Source organism: Hypomesus transpacificus, chromosome 11, assembly GCF_021917145.1.
Source record: "Hypomesus transpacificus isolate Combined female chromosome 11, fHypTra1, whole genome shotgun sequence".
Lineage (NCBI taxonomy): Eukaryota > Metazoa > Chordata > Actinopteri > Osmeriformes > Osmeridae > Hypomesus > Hypomesus transpacificus.
This window is the reverse complement of record NC_061070.1, coordinates 14,107,519-14,125,702: the sequence shown is the minus strand read 5'-3', so window position 1 is coordinate 14,125,702 and position 18,184 is coordinate 14,107,519.

Here is an 18,184-nt window from a genome sequence, read left to right as displayed (position 1 = left end):
CCTGGCTTCCAACCCCCCAACCCATCCACCTCCCGCTACCATTCAGAACACTTTATCTGAGTCTTGCCACAAGAAAATCTTGTGGTCTTGCAGACAGGGCATTCATTGGTAATTTAGCTTCACTTGAACTCAACTGTGCATAGTGTTATGTCAACAAGAAGCTTTAGCATTCAAAATATAAATTATTTAGAGTATTACCAGAAAGATAAAGGACAGACAACCTGATCAGATGTTTCTGTTGATTATGGATCAATAGATGTGTATCTAAAAGAAACATGCCTTCCTCCTGAGCTGATCTACAAAGGACGTTTAGAAAAGCTTTTTGAATATGTTATAAAGCATTTATTAAGTATGGACTATAGATTTTGGCACACTCTAATCAAGTTGTGAAATATAGAACAAAAAAACGTTGCCTTTTGCTAAAAAAGTACTTCTAACAATGTTCGATTGAAGCGGCCAAAGAGAGCTGGGTTGGCTGGCCGAGACTGTGGTGAATTATTTCAGCAGCAGCCAGAATCAAATGATCAGAAGCTCCTTTTATTCTTCTCCACTCTGCAATCAGGAGAAGGGGGTCCATTTCTGCTCTTTGTGTAACCATACAGCTAGACGTTGTGGTCTAATCTGAGGACGTCAGTCTTAACCTCATTATTAGTATACAAAAGCAGCCTGCTTTCCATAGCCTTTGTGGCCAGGGTTTATGTTTTGCGGAGATACAGGGGGAAAAGCTCCAATATCCAGCAGGGGTCGAGTATTAACCAATGAACAGTTCCTCTGGGAGCTTCTGGGCTCCACCGAGGAGGTTGTCAACTTTCCTCAGGCTCCGTTTGATGTGTTTACACTTCATGTTAATACTCTGTAGATAAAAAGAATCCATAGGGTGACTATTGACTGTTTAAACTGTATACCAAGGCACTGCTGTGTGTTTGTGTATACTTCATGTATGTCATCTTGAATTCATGTGTCATGTGTAGTTGTTACAGTATGCTACATGTGATACTCTATGTGATGCAGTTTGCTTTGATAGAGTTATGCTTGGGAGTCAAAAGATTGGGTCGTGGTCTTGCCGTCGTACTTCTGATCTTTTATGTGTTATGTTTTAAGTGCTTCAAAGTACTTTAACTATATTTATAAAAGTCCTGCCACTGTTTCGGAAAGAATGTTTTTAACATACAGTACATGAAGAGGAGCCACTGACAGAAAGACTGTTAGACAGAAGAATGATTTGAGGTCCTACAAAATACCCACAGGAGATTTATGGCAATAGAAAACCAATTACTAACGTCCAACTAGATGCCTGCAGCCCCACTTAAGATCACAAAGATATTTGCAAAGATAAGCAAACATAAGCGACTCAGGGAGGGGGTGCAGTGTCAACACTGGGGCTACAGACCTCAGGACAGCAGTCAAGAAAGGAAGAAAGGGAGGGAAGGAGAGCAAGTCATGACCTCTCATGAGCAGGCCACTCTGGCTAAAGGATTAACCTAACAGCGTCCACTGATAGAGATTCAGGAAATCAGAACCACATGCTCAAAGGGAGGCGCACTGAGGTGCTTATTTGTTTTTGGTAAATTAATGGGGCTAATTGATAACACCATTACATCATGAGAGGGGCACAGGGGAGGCCAAGTGGAGAGGGCAAGTGGAATGTTGCCAATCAATCCTCTCAGAATACCTCAGATGCCGTCCCAGTCCACCCCAAGATAAAGATCTATCCAGCTAACCAAGAGCAGATCTGCTGGCCTGCATGTCCATGACACTCCAGAACACTCCCTCTCTCCCGCCCAGTGTTGTGATCCTGCCCCTGTAACCTGACACCTCACACACAATGGGCCAGAGGGCATCATTTTTGGCAAATTAAGGAAGCATAAAGTTTAGCACGCTTTTCTTTCCACCATGTATGTTTTCCATTGTGTTACAAGTCTTTTTGAATTCTGTATTTTACACAATTGCAATGTGCAATATACAAGTCAACGTACTGTGTAGCTATGTTGTATTGTTCAGAAACACTGAAAACATGCAACTTGAATAGGTAAAAACATGATGAACCGTGCATGGCGATACTAATGCAAACTTATCTTGAGTGGTGTGGGTACTGGCTGCTGCTGCTGCTGTTAAGCTAGACTGCACAGCTGTGTGGAAGAAGGAATGATGGTTAGTGTGCTGCAGCAGTGATTTAGGTGACAGCAAGGGGTTTAGAAAAGGCAAACAAGTTCATTACACTTCCATACTTCCATATCGCTCCCTGAGGACCTGTCAATGAAGACGGTGAAGAAATGAGCAGGCCTCGTCCTCCTCTCAAAAACCTATTAGTGGAGGCCCAGGGGTGAGAATGCCATTAACAATCCTTACCCCAACACCCTTGACCTCCCCTCTTTGGGGTCAGCTTTCCTTCAATTTTATTTCAAACATTTGTATTCCTTTGTGTTCCCAAAGCCCAACTTTTGTGTTTTCTGTCTAACAGAGGGTGTTTTTGAGTGTGTGTACAGTATTTGTGTGTGTGTGCGTTTGTTGGTTTGGGGGGTTGGGGGGGATAAGAAGGATGGTTGGATGGCGAATGATTACAAATGTCTCCGTTCTAGCATAATTGGATCAAGCTGACTCAGAGCTTATTGAACAAGATGTGGCTTGTCTCAATGCAGATAGATTAACAATTAAATTTGTTTGGTAATTCTGTGGAATATACCTTGAACAGAAAAAAGGCGCATTAACTTGAATAAATTACATTCTTCCCAGAGGGAATATCATTAGCAGTGAATTCCTACTTATTGTAGTACTTATTCCTACTTACCCCCCCTAAGACTTGGCTTCACATTTCATAATTCAAAGGAGAGAAAAATATCTAATACTTATCTCCTCCGATGTCTTGCATTTCATAGTTTGTATATTTGCATAGAGTTAATCAATTTCACAGTGCATGCTCTGGAAACATAACCTCTTTATTGCAAGAGCTAAACATCCCAATATAATGTACTGGGGTCACCCAAATAGTAAATCTTTGATGTACTCAATAAAATCAATAAAATCTCAAATATTCTGCAGCAGATCCATGTTTTCCTTCACATCAGAATTTAATTGGTGTGTTAAATATAAACCATGGCTGAAGTCAGAAATGATAGATCCCAAAAATGATCTGTTAAACTATCTCTAAAACTGACTAGCTCTTACCCAAATCTATTACCTTTGAAAGGATTGGGGTGTTTGTCAAGTTGGTAAAAGTCTTGACAGAGAAAATCAGCCCATTAATACCATTCCAAAACAAGCTAGATTTATGTGTGAGGACCCATGGAATTAGAAGTCAGGCCAGTTAGCCAAGGCTACTTCTTCTTAAGCAACGTTCTTCTCATTAAAATCAACTGGCAAGCCATTAAAATTAGAGCTGAGACTCCCAAAATAACTTTGGTTTGTCCTGTCCCACCCACTAGCCAAAGATAAGGGTTCTCAGTAACAGCCTAACCTGCTGTTAGCATATTACCTTGACAGAGGAAAATAATTTGTCAAAACCTTATTTTAAAGCACCATGAATGTCATCCTGTGTTGCTGCTTTTAATTGAAATGTAGATGACCAACAGAGGAAATATATGGGCACACATGGTTGGTGTCGGCAGAATGTTTTATGGTGACGGTAACCACACCTGTTTAATATTAGCATCCTCCTTACTGTATACTTTACATTCCTCACGTCACTTTTACTTTGATTTATCCAATTGAGGTTAGCTGGAGACAAAAATGTTTTATGTTTTATCATATTGCAGATTTTCCGATAGCTCGCTCTAGACAAATATGCATTTACATTTTACAAATATTTTGGTGCGAGGTCATGAGACAACTGTGAGCATTGCAATAATATCCCAATAATGATTTACGGCCAGTCTCTTGAGGTTTGTCATCTGCAAATGATTCCTGGTAGGGACTAAGCCATTTCATGTGGCTAAGATCTTTAGAGGAACACTTCATTCAGAGATGCTGGGTTGTCCAACAGCTAAAGCATAGGAAATCATTTACTTGGTGTGTGCTCATCCTTAATGAAGCCCTCTGTCATTCCAATGGCTCAATTACACCTCTGTTAATCACTAGGGAATGTCTGAATGGAAAATACTCAACTTACTTGAATTCCAGACAAAATGTACATGACTCTCTGAGTACATCGACATGATGTTTGTAAAAAAAAAATGCAAGAGCAGACTTCCATATCAAAGAATGCAACATTCTCACCTTCCTCCATGCACAGCAGGGACATACTGTATGTTGGCATAATTGTTTCTGTCCTTCTTCACAGGAAGTGAATATGAGAAAATATTGCCCTTCCCCCTGTGTCAACCTTGCCACAACCCCGGGCTCCTGAACTCACTTGTACATTTTAGGCCCCGATAATAAACCAACATCTGCAGAACTTACAACTGCTTTACCAGAGTTAATTGAGTAAATTGAAGCAAGCTGCGGCACAGTGGTGATCTATGATCCCCGGTTGAGGGCCCAGAAGGGAGACAACAGATTTACTGCGAGGACAGTGGGCGGCCTTTTGTTCAGGCCCTGGTTCATGGGAAGTTTGAGGTCAGCCGGGATTAAAATATCTTGAAGAACAAATGGAGTAATTTGAGTGTAATATAAGGAGCGCTGTGCCAGTTTCTACCAGGGATCCAGGTGTGATTTATTTGATTTTAAGCTCCATGTCCCTTTTTCATCTTTCTCCCCTTTCCCTATTATTCAGGATTTATAGATAACAGGATGATTGGCCCTTATTAACGGGCCCTTTAGTTCTGGTTGACATAACCGAAAGAGAGGGAGTTCTGCATTATGAACACAAACAAATACCAGAGGGTAAAGGTCAGACAGCACCTTGGGGGACCGCAGCACTATTGAGATACCTCTTCTGACTTTCAGCGTCTTTTAGGACGTTGTAACTCTGAACTCTGTTTCAAGTTTTAGATGAGCAGAAGTTACCGAAAAGCAATCGGAGAAGACATGTAGTCCTGCCTTAACCATTCCCTTTTTAAAGCAGTAGTAGATGCTATGGACAGGGGTTGGGTGCTTTGCTGGATTTTTACTCTGAAGAATAATCCAAGTGGTACAAGGATTGCGTTAAATTGAGCGTTCAGGGGAAGCACTTAAGGGTCCTAGTAAAATGTGGGTGAGAAGAAGTGATTGACAGTGATTGCACCTGAGAACACTAAGGAATGGTGAGCACAAATCATCCTCTTATATTTATTTTCTCTTCTCAGCACTCTCAGGATTATTTTGTTTGTAGCATAAATTTGGTTAGAGCATTGTTTGAAAATCAAAATTATATGTCATTATATGTCTCTAGAAATGTTTAGTCAATGTCCAAAAAGGAATTCATCAAATTACAATTAGGCATATAGATTATATTAATTACATTCATACCACCTCCCCCCCCCCCACACACATACACGCACACACCACACAGACACAAAGCCCCATCTGTCTAATAAGGGCATACACAGGCCCAAATTACAGCGTATGCTATTATCATTGAAGATGATTAAACAGTTATGTTAAATTTGGCTCCATTCCCAGCTCGTCTTCACTTACAGATCTTTTGCATGTTTCTTGTCATGGAGGCACAAAAGGATCATTATCTTCCACAAAATGAAAAGCTGTGTAGCCTACGCCAATGAACTCTCCCATGAGTGCATGCTAAGGATAATTAACCATGTTGTATCAATAAGCAGCAAGCTACACCATCTTCTCAAATCTTTCACACGCAAATTTAACCAACAGTTGGCTCTGCGCCTCACTCATTCACATAACAAGCTCACTGAATAACTGTGTAGATACACCAAACCAAAGGAGAGGTGAGAAAGACAGAAGAAAAGAGAGCGACAAAGACAGAGATACAAAGGGAGAGATAGAGACACAGAGAGGGACAGACAAGAGAGGGGAGAGAGAAAAGGAAAAAGCGGGCCAACCTCGTTTTACGCTTGATGGGTTAGCTGCAGAGAACGCGCCTCCACTAGGTAAATGATTAAGGGGGGGAGAAACCTTTGCTGCTCTGCCATTATGTACTTCAAAGGTCTCCAAAGGCAGGTTAAATGAAAAGCAAATGTGTTGCCCTGCTGCTCAAATACCTCAAATGTTTTAGCAGGTGCAAGCAATGAAGAGGTGGGCAGTGGCTGCACCTTGCTTGGGAAAGCTGTAGGATCCTCCTCTGTCGAGGGAGGGATAGATAGTGAGGCAACGTGACCAGGGGAGTCAGAGGAAAGATGGGTCCTGCGTCTGCAAATGCGGGGGAGGCCAGTCTCTGTTCAACGTTCTCACCACGCTGACCTTCAGCAGGACACAGGTGAAAAGGCAATTGGGTGTAAGTGATATAGCTTATGTGTTAAAGACAGAGCTCAGGTCTGCTCATTTACTATCATTAATCAGTGTGATAATAGCCACATTACCAACATATTCAAGAGTGTTTCTGTCAAGGCAAACACCATTACGGAGCTAGCCTCATTACCTTCATAAAGACTGAAGATAAACCTAGTGAAAGTTCATGTTAATTTTTTTTTTTTTTTTTTGATCTATATCCTATGTAATTACATTGGTAAAAAAAAGGCAAAAGAACAAAAAAGGCACACATCAATTCACTGATTTCAACACAATACTGTTTTACATAATAATTGTTCTGCATAATAATTGCTAATGGAATTAGTTTGCCCCCAATTTATCCTGTCATTTTATACAGTGCTCATGAGTTTGTTACAGAATCCACAATGTTGTTGGAATTGTCAGAGATATGATTCATGCTGTTCACCAACAGTTGGCACTGTTTCTCAAGTCCTGTGCTAATCCGTCAACTGAAATTATGCCATAAGAGTTCACCTGTTCCATGTATCAGCCACGTCAATTACATTATCATGCCATTAATGATGATTACAGGTCTCCTACTGGCAAAGTAATTACACAATTGCACAGTGAATCCAATCAGACAAATCTCATCTATTCCCACCAGCAGTGACAACATACATTTTCTTGTAAAGTATGTAATGCTACATGTTAAATGTATGGCAAGTGGTAACAATATAATTAATGTGACCAATTACATGCTTCATCAAATAATAGATTTTGATGTGTTCAACCAATAAACCAGTGAGTGATTTAAGGCATTAGACACAAAGTGCCCAACAGAGCACATGGTTTATTAGAAACAGCAACAGATCTTTAGAGGATGGATCTTGTATCTTGGTCCTGTAGTACCACTTCTTGTACCCTTTGTACACTAAACTTTAGTAGTTTGCAGTTGTTTACAATGATACAATGAAATTTTCTCAACATGCCAACACAGATTCTCCAAGACACTCTACATTCTGTAGACATTGACAAATCACTTGGAAGAACCTGATCTCATACTGAACATGACTCATACCAGTAATTTGTGAGTGATGCTGTCTACCCAACCCATCCATAAAACAACCTGTCACATCCCTCGGTGTGACACAACCCTGTGCGTGGCTGAACCCATCCTTGTTTTCTTTACATACTGTACACATTAACCCTTCCTTCCTGAAGCACCTACATCCTCACAGAGGCTGGGAAAAGGATGAGGGATAAACAAATACTTTGCCCTGGTTTCCAGTCACACCCCAGCAGTTTACGTTAAAGTTTGTTCACTCCATCAGCCTAATGGTAAAAAGGAGGGTGCTCTGTCTCGTGGCTGGTCTGTCTTTGTTTAGTTTATATTAGTCTTACTGCCATTTGCAAATCCACACCCGAGGAGTACAGGTGTTGATTAATCCGCTCGACATTTTCCCAAGACATTCTTTCATTGGTATTGACATTCTTTCGGCTGCTGGACGAGCGGGGGGAAATGAAAGAGGTGGCCTGGTATTTTGGAATCCCCTCAGAAGTGGGACTTACACGGGCTAGCTGCTGTGATGGCCTACATTATGGAGTTTATGGCCAGTGGGGGGCTGCTCCCTCCTGCCTGACAGGAGGAGAGTAAAACGCCTGTTCCTGCCTGGTTCACAGCATGATAGCTTCCACATTACCTCTCTACTTGACAGTTTGTCAGACACAGAGATATCATTGTGGCAACCATATAGTGGAGACAAACAGATTATTTAATTACCAAGAAACTCTTATATATCTGTATTACTGTGTAAGAACATATATTTATGCGTTTGCAGAACCTGACGGAAATGTTACATCTTAGTGGCACAGTTCTTAATATTTAACTCTATCTAATATACTCTATCTAATCTCTATTTAGAATAATATGTCATAACTTTAAACTTTCACTAGTTCTGTCCCTACCATATTTTTTAAGGAAGGTGGGTGTTATGTCGGGGTTGTGCACTGTTCTATAGTGCACTAGTAATGAGCTGAAATGTGTGCAGTAGGTTTTACTTCTTGTAACTATGATGTGCCTGACTGTGGTTGACTCAACACAGAAGCTGGAAAGGAATTTCATGGTGGTGGTTCAGCCACAGATAAAGGCTTCTGTTCATTAAAAAATAAATAAATTAGGGAAGAAAATGATCTGTCAACACATTATTTATATAACACTTTTTTCTTTCTCATTACGATTCCTGAGCCGTGTTTTCTCCCAAAATTGTGACGGAACATTGTTCATGAACTAATTTAAAAGTTTGATTGTGTGTTGTAATGGTTGCTTTGAACTTCTTAGAGAACTGGTGGAAAACAGGCACACATGCACACGCACTTACATGGACATCTGAATATTGAGAAATTCTAATTCTGAATCACAGTTTCCAGTCTGTTATATTTATGACACCTGGAAGCATAATTCTAATATGGTGACAAAAACACTATGAACAACCATGACCATGGATAAAATCTCAATTCAACTTTAACTACAGTTGCTAATGATCAGTTTCATAGTAGAAATCCAGGCGTAGCTTCTGACAGACCGAGCCATGGCTCAGTTTTAGTGTACACATTCTTGATTTGCTCTTACCTTGGATTGCAAAACATTGTTCTGTCAAGTATTGTTGTTCAAAACTATTCTGAGGGATCGATTATGTCTTCCCTGAGAAAATTGTGTGCAGTTGGAAAGAGTGTGCAGCTAGGGGCTAGATATTATGCAAAGAGGCAGCCACCCCACTAAAGTTTTTTTAGGGTCAGGTTGGAAGCTTACTGATGGAGTAGTGAGAGGAATCTTGGCTTCTGCACTTATCTAGTGTATGGAGCGTGGGGTATTTTCCTCCCTCTCTCCTCCATTTCTTCTCTATCTCTGGCACCAAACTTATCAAAATAATGTGGAGTAAGATCATTTTTGGCCTGTGCCTGACACACTGATATAAATTTCAATCTGACTCTGACAGAAGTTTTCGTTTTGCCAAGAGTGCTAAAAAAAAGCAGAGAGGAGGGGGCAGTACACTTCATTTGAACACAACTTACTATGGGAAAAGAAAAGTTGGCAGAAAATATTTTTGAATGGAATTACGTCCTAAACTGTAGCAGACATAATTTGGAGTTCCTGACGAGAGAGTTAAAACTTCAAATTCTTCCTTAATTACCCTTCACGCTAGCCAAAACATAGCCGTTTCGGTACGAATCTAGGAAAACATCAAGTTCACAACCTATCATATACCGTACATTATTCATTATTTGATTATTATTTGATGTTGTTTGTAAAAGATGTTTAGCATTACCACCTGTTGTAAACCTATCAAACACTCCAGAGTATTGTGAGAATATTCAGTGAATTGGATCCAGGCCCTCAGTATTGTGGCTTCGGTTCTTGACTCTGTCTTTTCAGAGAAAGTCCGTCCAGCTCAGAAGAAGAGGCCGAGTGAAACCTGTCTAGGTGGCAAACCTCTCTGGCGAGCTCGCCAGTCCATGGTGTGTGCCACTACCGTCCGGGTCCAGTTTGGCACTGGTCACAAGAGGGGGAATCTTGCACCCTCATTACACCTCAGCCACTCTAATTACAACCTGCTCAAGAGCTGTTATCCTACACCTTACAGTGACAATGACAGGGCCTCCTCTTAGAGGCCTGGCTGGGTTTGTGTGCCAGGGTCTAAGGCGCAACACAACACCTCTGTAAATAAATGAAGCTTCTGCTGGAGAGGACAGCAGTAGGCACTTCGTTTGGAGACAGGAGATTTACATCAGTATGGTCTTGTCTTTGTTGATGACGGATGATGATGAGGATGATGATGATTGTCATTATCATCATCACCATCATCATCAGTGTCCAACTTTCCATTCTTTTGGCTCTGGAATGATTCATTTGACAGAGAAATCAATTTTCACAACAGGCCTGGAATTGCATGACAAACGTGTTCTGTGGTGTCCTATCACACACACATTATTGTTTGAGATCCTGTGTTATGCTGACAAATCCTCTTGTGGCAGCAATCACCTAAGCGTCTTCCATGAAAGGGATGTACGTATTCCTCCACTTATTTCGGAATTCATTGTGTTCATCACTAATCCAAAGATGGGTTCTTTATGTAATACCCGCCATCTAATCATTCTTAGCATACCAGGGGCTTGTTAAACAAGATACAGGAGACTGTAATTGTTTTGATACCCCAGAAAAGCAAAGACAACTCAGACAATAGGCACGGGAAAGAAAATGTATTCAAAGGTACATTTTTAAATGAGGTACGCATATGTGGGGAAATAATGCAGATGACAAATCTGTCCATTACTTGAGTAGAATCTCCAAATCCATAACAGAAAATGTCCAAGACAGTATTTAGATGTATTGTTTAACTAAAGTGCTTGACTTGAGTATGGTGGAATGACAGGCAGTGGTTTCCTCTGTCCTCACTGAGCCTAAACATATTACACAGCATAATGTTTTTATGAGAGCCAACATCAGACTGCTCAGCTCTTAAAAGGTTTATGACGACCATTTAGCATCACGAGAGCGAAGCTTAACATGGCCATGTCAAGATAACATGCTAGCATCCGTGTTGTTTTCATTGGCTGTCAGGATAGATTTTACAGTGGCTGGAGGGAAGAGCGGCATGTGTGCTTAAGATGCTCTGGCGAGGGTTGTCACCATAGGAGGGGGTGGACAGGGACAGTGTCCCAGAAATAGAACAGGAGACAAGTTATCCTGTCTAAAAGGATCATAAAGAAGAATGGAGCCAAGAGTCAAGGATGCATCTCATGCCAAACTTTCATGTCCTTCTAGCCACCCTTCCTAATTTATCTTTGCTGATCTGATGGGACAGCATAGGTGATAGCTGTATGGCTGAAACTAGATGGAGCTATTGCTTTCATGTGTGTCTGATAGTCTTACCAGATTGTTCAAGGGGAGGGAACACAGGTGCAAGGAGGAGGAAGTACTGTTCGGGAAGTGAATATAAGGTTCCGTTTTTTCCCCCCTATAGGATCATGGGTGTGGATCAGGCTGGTTAGGGCCTGGCTTTTAAAAGCAAAGATAGAACATGGAATATGAAAAATGTTGCTTTCATCTACTATCTCTTTGGTGCCCCTTTACCCCTCCTAAAGATGACACACAACAGACATTAATCTATAGGAAGATTGGGTTGCAGTAATGCTGAGTTGAAATTTGCAGACTAAATGATTACTCTTTGGCTGTATCTCCCCCATCATCCATGCATAATAAAAGAGGGTTTTGGAGAGATGAGTTATCTGGTTTCAGCATGCCTCTCCTCAGCTCCCCTCATCCCACAAAGTCGTCAGATGGCAAGGCAGCTTAGTCAACCCTGTGCTATAGGCCAGCATAATAATTGCTGTAATAATTGGTGTTGTCCAGGCTAGACAGAATATAAGAGATCCCATTGGGGCTAATAATTAATGTTTTTTCCCTCCCTCTCTCTCTCTTTCCCGCTCCCTCCCAACCATCCCCACCCACTGCCTCCCTCTTTATGTGTCTGTGCTGTAGTATCATTAAGAGAGGGCCAATCGAGCAGTTAGTCGGTAGAGTCTCTTAAGAATATTTTTAGATAAGACATGATCAACAAGAGTACTGCCTGTACTCATTATGTTTATTTAGGTTCTGTAATCTTGGGCTTTAGAATAAAAATTGAGATGTGGGTATCATGTGCACCTAGCTGTTCACGGTTGTCTATGGGGATGAGGGCTACTGATAAGACCTGCTGTGGAAGCCTGCGCTAAATTAAATTATGCAGCCTTGATGGAAGCACAACTGTAGTCTGGTCAGTTACATAACTCTAATGCGAGGAAAGCTTGTGATATGGAAGAAATCACAGCTTTAGGACGGATCCTGATCCTATATTACCCTCATGTGAGTTCAATACTGCTGTTGTTGAATGGTTTTCACATCATGTGTGTATACACTTTTACAGGAGTTCCTGTTCTTCCCATACAGTAGCATGCCCATGAACATTATTAGTAGAGAGTAGACACTACAGACTGTCGTTTCTGCAATCAAGCTGCTTAATTTGCTTAGGTAAGGATCCAGCTGGGTAAATCGGTAATGTGGAACTACAGTATAAGCTTGGTGAGTCAGTCTGAGCGAGTGACTGCCAAGGGAGAAAAAAAGACAGACATTATGAAACCCATACAGAAGCTCATGGCATTTATGGGCAACCCACCACCTTCAGGAAATGGATAATTACATACTGTATTATGAACTGTAGCATCATGTTTAAAAGGAAAGTGACTGCACAGTGTTACCAAACATACTATTAGAGTGTATGTTCCAACAGTAAATTATAATTATACTGTAGGATCTTTAATGTCAGATGTGGGCATTTTTTCCTTATCTTGTATTAAGCACACATCACAGCATGGAGCACATGTCTTTCTACTTACTCAATCTCAGGAATTATCATCACAAATGGCACACTTGAGTAAATATTTAACAAAAACTGTATGGAGTGGGAAAACATGGAGTGGTAATGTATTATATAGTAAGTATGTTAAGTTCTAAAACAAATGACGTGAACAATAAACCGATTTAGTTACATTTTCTGCATAGGAAATATGTAATCCCGTACAATCAACATGCACACTTGTTGTGCAGTAACAATATAATTTAGCAAACTTAGGTCATTTAGGTACCCAGGGACCTAAAAGTCTTGACATTTTGGGTAATGATTGCAGGTCAGTCAAATCACCACCCTTAATAACAAAGATTAAGTACAAGTAATTAACAAGCTTCTTTACAAATCATTTGAGGTCATATCTTCTGTTGAAGAGACATGTTCATAAATGTCTTCCTCTCCCAGCAGTATATAATAATAGGACATAATTGTACTCACAGCCCTAATAATGCAAAATCAAGCATGTGCAAAATAACAACTCCTCTGTAACAACGTGTACAGGGAATTGGCCTGAGGAACACAGGTACACTTGGCTTTCCCTCTGAAATAGAGGGGGGAATTAGGACCTTGTTCTGATCCCACTTTGTTAACAGTCTTTCCAGGGTTATTTGACCATCTGGCTTAATTACAAGTACTGACACACTCACAAGCTAATGCCTAGGTGTCACCCATACAGAGGTGCAAATGAGTTTCCACTTGAGTGGAACTAGGGTGTACTGCAAATCAAACTAATGGTATTGATGCCCCTCAGGCATCACATAATCAACTAAAGTGACCATGCCAATCACTTTTGAATTTCTAGTTTCATCATCATCATCATCATCTTTCAACTGAATCATCCTTCTAAATTACTACTATATTTTTGACAAACTTTGTAGATTTTTCTAACAGGGTCAAATGTAAAAAAAAAAAAAAGTAATCTAACCACCCTTAAAATAATCTGAATTTTGGGGATCCTGGTGGCTCACTGTATGAAAAGGCATACCACAGAGGCAAAGTACCTTACCACAGTGGCCTGGGTTTGATTCCAGCCCAGGCCCTTTGCTGCAAGTCATCTCCTGTGTCTTTGATACTGTCACCATCGTTAATAAAATAGAAAGGCCTTTTTATTTTGAACGTATGTAAGAATATTACACTATTCATAAAAATATATATTTACATACTGCATGTAATTTACTAACTTCAATAGAACATTTTAATGTCTACATCTTTGTGCTGTTCATATCAGCCTGCTTTGAAAAGTTAAGTTATGCCAACTTTAGACTAAGTAGAGACTAAGACTAATATGTCTAGACACAGTGTTACCATCACACTTGGTATTGCAGAGATCAAGATTTATGAAGCCCAAAAGCCAAATCAAAATGCTGCATTCCCAGCATGCCTTGTTTTGCTACATACTGACATTTATGAGACTAGATCGGAGGGAGGGCAGGATTCTTCATGTGTGCTGACCTACCACCTCACTTCAGACCAACCTGACGATGAAGCTACAATCACACTCGCCTGTGAATTTTTTGTTTAGGTGACACGTATATAGTCCTCCTTTAATAAAAAAGCTAGGTTTCCATCCCCTCAATCTACAGTGACCTAGTACATCTGCAGACATCATGCCTTAAAGAAGACATACAGTATTACTTTCCACATTTCACCCCTACTCACCTCAGACTTCTGAGCGCAACCACTAAAACATCATCAGGTATCAATCTACCTTGAACACATTTCTGTGCGAACTGTTTCAGTTGAGGAGTCAGTCAGTCTTTCACTATGAGGTAGGTCTATAGAAAGGAGTCACCTCAATGGCGTAAGGTCTAAAATCAACCAGTCATTAGCAGATGAACAGACTGTCCTTTCTTCCAGCTCCTCTGTCATTCAGATAAACAAGCCTGAGTGCTGACATATGAGCCCCTTAACTCACACAACCTGCCCAGAACTGAGGACTAAAGGCAGGCATTGTAATTAGGGAGGAGGAGTCACATGGATGCGTCCCTATGCCACATGTCAAATGTTACATTGCACTTTAGAAACTACTCTAGCAAACTGCACAAAAAATTATTATTAAGAAACTAAAAATCTAATAGACATGCATGTTGGAAAATGTTTCTTTAAAGTCGGTTTTCATCAAAGCAAAACAATGTCGTTGTGATCTGTTCCTGCAGGAGTCTGGTGTTCTGTCAACCGCCCAACCCAGGCAATAACTGTCATTAATTAGTCTGATAAATTACGTTCAAAACAATGACATGTTTAAATAGTCCAATTTAGCTCAAATCCTAAATGAGATATTACATCAAAAGCCAACCATTTTTCCCTTTTCCCCTATTTAAAAAGGCACACTGCCTTCCTGAAAGCATTTTAAAGGTTACGATTTCCTCAGATGATAAAGCAGTACCTTTTAATGAAATTCTAATTAGTAATTTCATGGACTTTGTTACCAAGCGTATCTGATTAGCGCACATTTTCACAGCCCTGCTTTAATTAAGAACACTTACAGTACAGTTTCAAATAATTTCCCTTTCAAAGATGGAGGAAATGCGTCAAAACCACACTTAGTAAACAACAAATGTTGCAGTTTCAGATTTAATTAAATCTAATTTGACCCCATCAATTTTTCCCCAACAAATTTGTATTGTAGTTTATTATGCTTGTCTGTGCACATTAACGCAGTCCCAATTCCTCACCTAAGATTTAACACTAATAAGAGCCACAATTTTGATCATTTATTTATCATGTGCTTTATACATCATGGATATGGCATATGCATGGAGGACTCATTAAATATATTTCTTAGGGGTGAAATACTGTTTCAATGTCCTTTAGCCTTTCAGATTTATACCAGTTGTTTTTATTGAATTAAGTCAAAGTGTATGTGGATAGTTAGGGCAGTTTGCATTCTGTCTGGCAAAGTTGGTCTTAAATCTGAGATAATTATGCATTGGCTTTTAGTGGCTTTAAGACTCAACCACAGCCCCAAGACATAATCTGATTTCACTTTCATTCAAATCATTTTCCAGTCTGAGATTTTATCCTGGTTTCTCAGAATGAACTATGGCCCTGAATATGAACTGGACTGGAATTAGTATTACTGTTCATCAGACCTCTATGTGGGAGTCTTTCCCTCACACTGTAGTGCTTTTGACACAAGCTTCACCCACTGGCCCCAGAGTGGGCCTCAGTGGAGCCTCTTTGGTCCCTAACCACAGAAGTGTTTCCACGGTGGCGAAACGGTTTGAGTCTGACTGACATCCTAGTGTTGGGGAACACATTTAAAAAGTGCTAAAAGCGTGACAGAACACCTCAGCCCTACCTCCCTGCCCCATCTCTCTTTTTAAGCATGGAGTCCACCTTGTCAAGTCACATGCTGGGACCATAATTTGGACTAATAATTACCAGACATCACCACAATGAAACATCAGTGTCTGAACTTCTTTGGGCCCAACTGAATTTTAATACGTTTGGAAAAGGTTGGCCGGAGGCAGGAACCCTGCACACTAGGAAAAGGAGTGCACATGTGGAAGCACTTTGGGAAGTGATAAATGATTTGAAATCCACAGCGTCCCCCAGAATGGAAATTAGGGCGAACAGGTGTTAAATGGGAACCACTGGTGCATTTTGAACAGGGAAAGAAAACGTCCTGGGTCTTTGGGGCCAGATGTGGGCTGGGCTGGGCCGGGGATGGGGCTAAGTTGGGAGTCGGTGAGTGGTCATGGCCTGAGGTGTGTGATGTGTAGAGGCCCTATGTTCCTGACCTCTCCCCTATGAAATAACGGATCACTTGTATCAGCTGTTCTCCCTCGGAAAGCTAACCCGTCCTATCACCTCGACCACACTGCTCGAGTGCTACGCCGTAATCAGATCACTTCTACTTTATTTTGTTACAATGGAATTATGTGTAAACTAGTTTCCAGTCCTAATCCAGTTCTAGCTAGTGTTTTAAGGCTAAGATTATGATAATAAGAAAGTCTCTTCTAGCTCGCTCTCATCACCTCGGGCAGTATTACTAATTTGTATTAGTACCGTCCATAATATATAATGTCCATAACGTCCATATATATATATAATATATATATGGATAATTGCCATAAATTGGATCTTTATCCAGAGGGTCAGGAAATGGCCTAGTATAAATTATCTACTATAGTTTTCCCACTAGTGAGTCCTACTTAACTGGAAATCTCAGTCTGGAGAACTTGACCAATACCTAAATGTCCATGATTTCAATCTGTTCATGCCCAGGGTCTATGTTAACCTCAGGGAGCTTTTGAGTTTGATGACTCATTTACGTTGTCAGAGATAATGAAGGAATAACAAAAAGGCAAATGTTACTGCCTTTACCGAAAATAATTCAAATGTTTGAGAAAAAGAGAGGAAAATGGATCATGTTTCGTTATTGGAGGCACAATAAATGTTCTCTAATTTTGGACAGCCTCAATCCAAGGATTGTTAGATTTGACAGTACAGCCTCCCTATAATTTCCACTGATTGTTTGGTCGCATTACACCATCACCACCATCACCACATTTTAAGAATCTCTCTCCTTCTCTTTGCCTCTTTTTCACGCTCCAGCTCTCTCACTCTGTCACCCTCTTGCTTTTTCACTGCCACTTTTCTCTTAGTTTACCACGCTCACACACACAAACAGACATACAAACACACCCGAACAGCACATGTTCACTTTTTCTTGGTAAATGTTCCTGTGTTTTCCTCCCTACCCTGTCAATCTCACTTTCACTATTGATTTCATGGAAAGTTTCTCAGCCATTGCTGAATTGTCCACTTGTTTTAGGTCGAAATACTCTCAGGTTGTTTAGTCCCAGCTGTCAAAACAAGAGGAGCCGACATTAGGCACGTTTTGGGGCTGGACCGAACGATGTTTCTGCGTTCTGTATTGCTTCATCCAGAAAGGATCCCAGAATGCATCACTTGCTGGTCCTTTATGTTGAGCTTTAAGTCTGAGGGGAAAATAGCCAGCTGCTGAGACTATCTGTTGTATTTCAAATGACTTGACATCATACCTGTCGGATGGCATGGTGCTCAGATGGGGACTTAATCCTATCTTTACTCATACATACGTTAACTATTTCATTAACGGCGGACGACCCTCCAGCTCTGCTCAGTGCTTGGGAAGGCTGTGTATCTGTATTGTCTTGCAACGACACTGCTTTATAGGAGTCTAATTGGCTGTTCCGTTAATAACACGGACAAACTAATTTAGTAGAACCTGTCCTCTTAAAACCTGGGAACAAAGAATAGGAGGGTGGAAATCAATCTTAGCTTTATGCTGGAGCTGCTGACCCGTTCATGCTTTGAAGATTGTTGCTATAAAAAAAGCATCTGAGAAGTTATTTAACTACAAACAGAGCCTACCTTCCCCATTCCAGCTGCATAATCAGGCATAATAAGTGGCTGCAAAGGTCCACTTAATGTATTTCTAACACTGGAGAGCTGCTAAT